At 38.9% G+C, this 8505-nt stretch overlaps 1 pseudogene; it reads left to right on the forward strand.

Moving 5' to 3' along the window:
* LOC138046106 (GDP-fucose protein O-fucosyltransferase 1-like) overlaps window positions 1–6850 on the forward strand; it is a 13764-nt pseudogene extending 6914 nt beyond the window's left edge.
* The last annotated feature ends 1655 nt before the right edge of the window (window positions 6851–8505 follow it).

Genomic DNA, 8505 nt, shown 5'->3' on the forward strand with positions numbered 1-8505 from the left:
AGTGATTTGCATTTCAACAACTGAAAAGGCAACGTTTAATCATGTTATTTATTTCAAATTATTTATCTCATTGCGTTTTAGAAAATAATAATGAAAGGGTATTGCTTGCGAAGCGATAGGAACAGTTTGACACCCTCGGCGAAATTTAGAGTTTGAATTTGTCTTTGCGATGGATCGCAAGCAAATAAAAATGAAGAGATCTGCCATGGGTCCTCCAATTGCGTGAGTTTATACCTATCGTGAGTTATTACGGCGAGTTAATTGCGTGTAAGTTACAGAATCTTGAAATTTCAAGATTTGACATGCAGAATATTGAAATTTCAAGATTTGGCATGCAGAATATTGAAATTTCAAGATTCAGTATGCAGAATATTGAAATTTCAAGATTTGACATGCAGAATATTGAAATTTCAAGATTTGACATGCAGAATATTGAAATTTCAAGATTTGGCATGTAGAATATTGAAATTTCAAGATTCGGCATGCAGAATATTGAAATTTTAAGATTCGGCATGCAGAATATTGAAATTTCAAGATTTGACATGCAGAATACCGGAAATTTCAAGATTCGGCATGCAGAATATTGAAATTTAAAAATTCGGCATGCAGAATATTAAAATTTAAAGATTTGACATGCAGAATATTGAAATTTCAAGATTTGACATGCAGAATATTGAAATTTCAAGATTTGACATGCAGAATTTATTGACATTTCATTGAAATTTCAATACTGACTGTATTTTCAATTTGACTGTATTTGCTAATCAGTCGCCATTGCAAAATTGTGTGGTTATTGTTTTCGGGTATTTGTTATTATCTTACTCGAGTTATATTTTTGGTTATTCCGTAGTCCGGTTTTCTCCTAATCGGAGTCATGATTTGAAATTAGTACCCCTATCTCCGAATATGGGTCAAGTACCCCCCCCCCCCCCCCCACATGTCAACACGTTAATTTGATTTTGACATTTCCCATCGCACAGCAACCAATCAGAAGCAACATGAAACCACAAGCTAATTACCGTTACTGGTTGTGGTTAAGTTTTCTCGTGCTAGATTGGCTTTTTATTTAAAACACACTAACATTCCATAAATATTTCTTAGTAGTGTTCACGGGTTTTGGATTGCCACAGTGACAGTAGCAGTCTGCATACAAGAAATTCCCACAGCAAGTTTTCCTGCTCAGATAGGAGACAATCAATTTACAACTGATCTTTTAGGGCTTTGAACTCTCTTTTCAACCTTTCATTAAAATGATTGCATGATTTGTTGAGTGTCCAATTACAGAGTGCATAAAATTCTAGCCAATCAGACAGGGTTGACTGCAAGATATCATAACAAGCTTTTGGGAGCTGTTGCACAGACGGACTATGTGTAGGTTTTGGTTTACGCTTCCGAGTTACATGTCTGGCTGTGCGCAGGCCACATTTGACAGGTTTGGCTGCAGTAACTGAATGGAATCCAATTCAATGAACTTTAGCAAGTGCTCTCCATAAAACAACTATAAAATTAATACTCCTGAGCCCCTTTGAAGTAAAGAAAACCAAAAAGAACCATTATACAGCTGAATTTACATTTAGTCTAATATAGCTTTGAAATAAAATTCTCCATTTACTGGGCACTATTAAATCAGGGTTCATTACTTTACTCTAGCTATCACCTAGAATGATGTCAAAATTGTTGAGTAAATTATCTGCCTTAAACTGCATCTGTTCATTAAGTCATTTTATAATTTGTTCTCTTGCTGCTTTTCCAACAGAAAAATATTCCTTTCTCTGATTTTTTTCAGGTTGAGCCCCTGCAGTCCTACCACCGAGTGATTCTGGCGGAAGATTTTATGAAGCACTTGGCACCTTTACATTGGCCTAAAGGAAAGAGGCATGGCTACTGCTGGCTACCCCCAGGGTCTGTTGCACAGTGTAGGATGAAGGTAGGAATACACAAAGGAATAATACCTTGTGTGTTTGAAGAAAGGTCAATGGTTTTGTTAAGCTTTTACATTAATTTTTTCTTGTGACGAAATAAATTACATAGAGAACAGCAAGAAGCTGCATGCACTGCAGCTCCTCTATACTAAAAACAAGCGGAACAAAATAATATGCTGTCCACCCAATTTCTTTGAGCTATCCCCCTTGCACTTCAGTATGGGCATCTGGAAAAGCTGGGATCTGGACCTGGAATGAGAATAAGAGCAAGGAAGGTTGACGATATCTAGTTGTTAAATATTTCAGGTAAAACAGTAACTGTTGTGAATGTTATATTACACACTTTAAACTGCAAAATTGATTTTTACGGATATTGTTGTGACTACAAGGTTTTTACCACTGGTGTCACTCCTGTTTTGAAGTTACGAGTACAGAATGATTGACATTGAGACTCCTCCTTGTCCCTTGGTTGAGTGGAAGCAAAGTACTGTTACTGAAGCCATGGACGATAGCATTCCAGAAAAGAAAAGTAAAAGACAAAAGAAATTCACCTCATTTATTGGAATAAAATATTAAGATAAACATCTGTGAACCTCACCTTCCAGATCTGGCGGCAATGGACATAAAGAAGAAACATGGGAATTGTGAGCAGTAGGGCTGCAACAATACATTTTCTCACGGTATGATATACACATCACAATACAGGTGCCACGATACGATACATATCTCAATACATCATGACATAATAATTATGTACAGTGGGAAGACATTTTCCGATGAACAGTGTGTTTTGCCTATGGGTGCACAAGACTTTGTCATCTTACAGTTAACGCAATTTGTCCATCTTGAAAAATTCATGGGGCAAATGGTAGTGTTAGTTATCTGCGATATCCGTACATATCAGATCAGAAGCTATACAAAGCAAGGATGGAACTTTGTTGCCCCTGTGTTTAATTAAAAACGAGCCACAAAAGGGTTATTTTTGCGTATTAGGAGTCATTAAAGACAGTGATTTCTGAATGGTGAATAATAATAACAATAATAATAATAATAATTAATAATAATAATAATAATAATAATAATATGGTGATATGTTGCTTAAAGTGCCACTGCAACGAAATTATTCGAATTAATTGTTTTTGCATTTTCTGAATCTATAAGCTACAATCTAGTAAGCCGTTTTGTCCAACAAGCGCGGGAAGATGGATTTTTTTACGGTTAGAGATGCCGTTGCGAAAATAGTGGCTCAACTGGAACCAATTTCGAGTAATGGCAGACAAAAATTTTCACTTTTGGAGCGGCGAAATTTTAATGAAGGAAAACTTTTTATTTTTTTCTTTATGGACGAAAGTACATCGTACATGATGATAAGTTATTGTGCGTAAAAAGAAAAAGAGGAAAAAAAATGTGACATTTCGTCCCAGTTGTCCTTTATTAAAATATCGATATTCGTATCATGGCAAAAAATATCGCGATTCACTGGTGCACCGGTGTATCGTTGCAGCCCTAGTGAGCACTGGCGGTGAGGCAGATGTTCGAAGGGAAAGGAGAATTGGATGGGCGAACAGTGGAAGAACCAGTTCTGGTTCTGGTTCCGGTTCCATTTCTGGATTCCAGCTTTTCCAGAGGCCCTTCAGTATCAGCTGTGCAAGGAAGAGTGATGAGCACAGAAAGTACTATGATCACTGTCATCACCAAATTTATGATTGTCATAATCCTGTAGATATTCATACCGAGCAATTATGATTTATCAGCATGGACATTGCAAGCATTGTCATCAAGATCATCATCTATGAAAAGTCAGTTACTAACAGCTTAGAAATGGTAGACACTACACTGTATGCCATGGGAACACTCACATTTTTTTCTTCACTATTGTTTCTACTGTAAAAAGTGAATAAATATTAATCTTGCATTATTTTCTGATAAAGGATGGAAATCCTTTTAAACCTTTTTGGGATGAGCTTGGAGCTGATTTTGATGAGAAGATTGTCTACCATCTTGGGACTCGTGTTCAAGATCCTTATGAGAGAGGCAAGTGGAAAAAGGAGTATGTGTTAGAATTTCTCGTAATTTCTTATCACTGGTTCTTAAGAAACCTGCTACCAGTTACGCCCAAAAAATAAGCAAAATATTATTATAATCATTCATATTCATATTCATATTAGTATCAATATTAATATTAATAGGAATATTGATAATAGTCGTGATCATCATAAACCATCATGCACCGGTGGCTCAGTGGCTTGAGCACCAGGCCGCTATGCGGGAGGTCGTGAGTTCGACTTTGGCCAGACCAACACTCAGGGTCTCAATTAAAAATAACTGTAAAGAAAGTGCTGCCTTTGGTTTGTATGGTAATTAAATTTTCAACGATGTGTCTTTTGTAATAAGGACTTTAAACCATAGGGCCCTGTCTCACACTTTTCCTGTTTATCAACACTATGGGACGTTAAAGAATCCACACACTGTTCGTGAAGAGTAGGGGGAGACCAGTCACCCCCGGTGTTGTGGTCTGTCCTCCTTTCACAGGCATGCGTAGGCTGAGTAGGTGGGTGAGATCAAATTAATAAAGACTTACATGGGCTGCCAGAGGTGTCTTTTACAACCTGACGTCCGATCTCACCCTAGGGAGAGAATTGTAAACCGTTATGAGACTTTGTGTCCTAATCCATAACCATAATCTGCTTTAGTATAGTAGTGATTACCCTGCCCTTTGGGAGACCCTGCTGGGGAGTGGTGTTACGTTCTTCCCAATTCATGTAGGAAAGTCTTACAGTTGCAGCTTGACCAGACTTGGCTGAGCCAGGAAGACTCTTGTCTTACTTCCCACTAGCTTTGCAAATGGAATTGGCTGTTTGCACAATAATGGCAGGATCGTAAATAATGCCACTTGAGAATTTTAGAGAGACGGCAGATGAAAAAATTCCAGTCTCGAAAATTGTCAAATTCTAAAGCCACTGGCCTTAACTTTTAACTTAACAATCATAACAATATTATTAATAGTAATAGTGTAAGGAACAAAATGAAGGCAGGCGGAAGCAACGCAATTTCGGCCTCTTTTAATTCCGTTGTTCTCGTATTTGCATAAGATATGCAAGTCTAGTGTATTGTGTGTACGAGTGTTTTCCTGTTCTTTTGTGTTAGATTTCCTCCATCGAATCACCCCGTTCTTGCCTTCCGAGGTGCTCCGGCTAGTTTTCCGGTTGAAGAGCAGAATCGCCAGGTACATGCGTTTTTAAAGCGGTCTGACGAGATAAACGAAGAGATGGATGAGTATATAAAGAGTACTTTACCACCGGGGCCATTTGTTGGAATACATCTTCGCAATGGAATTGATTGGGTAAGAGGTGGTCTTTTGAATCTAACTCCTGACGTCCCCCTCTTTCAATAGGGAGCTTTAGCCATCACGACGGAAACGAAAACGTCATCTCAACAGATATATTCGCGCAAATTGCAATCACTTCGCAAATATTGCAAGACTTGTAATCCGAAAAACTGATATGAACGGCGCTTCATTTAGGGGAGAAAATGAAAATTTATTCTAAAGTGCTAACGTTAACGTTCTCCATTTGTATGCTTAGTTACCCGGCCTATGAATGAAAGTGAGGCTGGAGTTGACCTTGTTTTGATAGAAACCTCAATGCTTTTCTTATCTAAATTCTTTTCTAACTAGCATAACAACGACATCATTAACATAAGAAAAGGAGGGAGATCTGCATCATGACAAGGTCAACACCAGCCTCACTTTCATTTAAAGGCCAGGTAACTAAGCACACAACTGTAAAGAGGTCTATTTGGTCATTTAACGTCGTTGTTTTGCCGACAATAGCAAAAAAATGGACAAAAAATAAAAACCGCTTGTGCAGAGCGTGCAAAGTTATTGTTTTGATTAAATTTTAAACAAATTCGACAGTTATTTGCTGAAACGTTTACTTCAGCCTTGAACAAACCGTCAAATATGAGAAAAATCTGGATACTTTCCATCAACCCATCAAATGTCAAGATAAATAAAAGAACCGACTAATGGCCGATCAGGTTGCAGCTATTGGGGAGCTTAAGCACGTGACGTTGTTGAGCCACAGAACGGACTCCGGAGGTGAACATTTCCCTCGCCACCTCCACTTTTAAAGGTACTCCGCGGCCCCTGTGTAGTATTTACGCTTTTTTATGGTGCGCTAATCGTCTCTAACAGTGAGAACACACCGTTTTTGGAAGCTATATAATGAATAGGTAACACGACTACATGCTTCTTCGGATTGCCAAATTGAACTCGGCCTACGGCCTCGTTAGGCAGTCCTCAGATCTTTGCTCATCCAATTATTCCCAGATTGCACAGCATGTTGTCCTATTACATGCATATACAAATATGCAAATTTGTAACGTTCTCGTTGCCGTCGCTGTCGTCGTTGCTAAAGTTCACAATTAGGTGGCGCTTTCTTAACTACACCTCGTTAATGGTCGGCTTGCTTCCAGTTGGTGTTCTTCAAACATACGATTTCGTTTGAATGTTTTTGTCATCGCATAGTTAACTTTGATAGCGAGGTGCAAGTTCCACTGGAAACAAACCATTTCCACTTTTTAACATCCCACATCTAATTTTTATCACAACGTTGCATCTGTACCCGCAATCTTAATTTCTTCTTTCTTTGCAAGAGTAATGCTTGTGAACACGCAGATGGAATACCTCAGTTCATGGCCTCGCCGCAATGTCTAGGATACTCCCAATACAGGACAGTTACGAGAGATCTTTGTTTCCCGCCCAAGCAGGACATTCTCAACCGCACCGAGCAAGCTGCGAGAAATCACGGCGTTAAATCTGTCTTTGTGGCCACGGATAATGACCCAATGTTGGAAGAATAGATTTCAAGCTTAAAGGAATGAATGTAACGAAAATTTCATTTTTCATTGTATTTACATTCACTTGAATGCCCTTCCTCAATATGTCCGGCCAATTAAATAACTGGAGATATCCTTCAAAAACTATTTAACTGTGTTGTGGCCACTCTTCACGTCGTAAACTCTCGTACTTATCAATGACATCTTTTTATCGTACAATTTTCTTTCTTTCATCCTCTTTGCTTGAGACAGCGATAGTTTTTCAATTTAAAGATATCTCCCACCGAACTATCAAGTATTGCAAACCATGAAGTCTTTTAATTCGCGGTGAATTGTGACATCCGAAATGCGCCGCCGGGAAACTTTTCAACGCAGGCTTGCTTCCGCAACTTGGCTACAAAGCGATCTTTTGTTCTTTTGTCAGGTCCAAGTTTTTCATCTGAATCCATGGTTACCTCAGCTTGACCTGGCCATTCTTGGCAGAGCAGATCATTTCATTGGCAACTGTGTCTCGTCTTTCTCGTCATTTGTCAAACGGGAAAGAGACTTCAATGGCAAACCGTCATCGTTCTTTGCTTTTGACTTTTGATGACTAACAGATGTCAATCTCTGTTAGTATTCGAGTACACTTTCTTAAGGAAATAGTAGGATCTTTATGGGAACTAATAGGAGAAAGCACTGCGCATGAGTTTTTAGTTCAGTACTTTACGCACAGATTTCAAAGGCTGAAACCACCTCTGTTCGTACGTCTACACGAAATGTTCATTATTTAAACTTACTTAAGAAAAAAAAAAAAAGACTCAGTATAGACACAGGCGCCCCAAGCTCAGTGTGAGGGAATGTAAGGATTTGTATGACAAGAAAAGAACTGCGACCTGAGAAGATAAGTTTACGAAAAAAATTCTCAATTAAAAAGTCTAACCTTATTGCCATTGTTTTTCATTTCCTTCCTGTTAGCGAATTGAGCCATTAGCAGTTCCTCGGTTGTCGACGGTCATAATAAAATACCAAGGCTGAACATTGAGTTCTCACGAGCCCACCAAATGGAATCAAATATTCCTGGTTAAAATGTTCCCACGGCCACAAATCTACTGTAGAATTCAAGGGCGTAGGTTTTTCTATCCTCTCAATCCGCTAGCCGCGCAATCGAAGCCCTGCCAGCGACGCCAGTTGGCTGTTAGTATCCCAAAGAAAAGATAAAACGATGAAAAACGTCCCTCACGAACTTTGAAGACAACACGGTGACCGTTGAGGTCGGTTTGGTAACGTCGTCAGGGACGACAAACAAAGACAAACAAAGACTCGTTACCAAGCCACAAACAAAGACTCGTTACTAAGCCACAAACAAAGACTCGTTACCAAACCGAACTCAACGGTCACCGTGTGGTCTTCAAATTTCGTGAGGTTCTTTTTCATCGTATTATCGTGTCGTTTGGGACACCTGACGTCACTGGCAGGGCTTCAATTGCGCGGCCAGCGGATTGAAATTAAAAAAAAAACCCTTTGCCCTTGAATTCTACAGTGGAACATTTTAACCAAGAATATTTGACTCCATTCGGCGGGCGTGTGAGAATTCAGTGTTCAGCCTTGGTATTATATTATGACCGTTGATAACCGAGGAACTGAAAATAGTTCAATTCGCGTCGAATCTGGAAAAAACCTCACAGGAAGGAAGCGACCCACAATGGCAATAATGTTAGGCTTTTTTAATTGAGAATTTTTTCGTAAAATTATCTTTTCAGGT

Source organism: Montipora capricornis, chromosome 4 (genome assembly GCF_036669925.1).
Source record: "Montipora capricornis isolate CH-2021 chromosome 4, ASM3666992v2, whole genome shotgun sequence".
Classification (NCBI taxonomy): Eukaryota; Metazoa; Cnidaria; class Anthozoa; order Scleractinia; family Acroporidae; genus Montipora; species Montipora capricornis.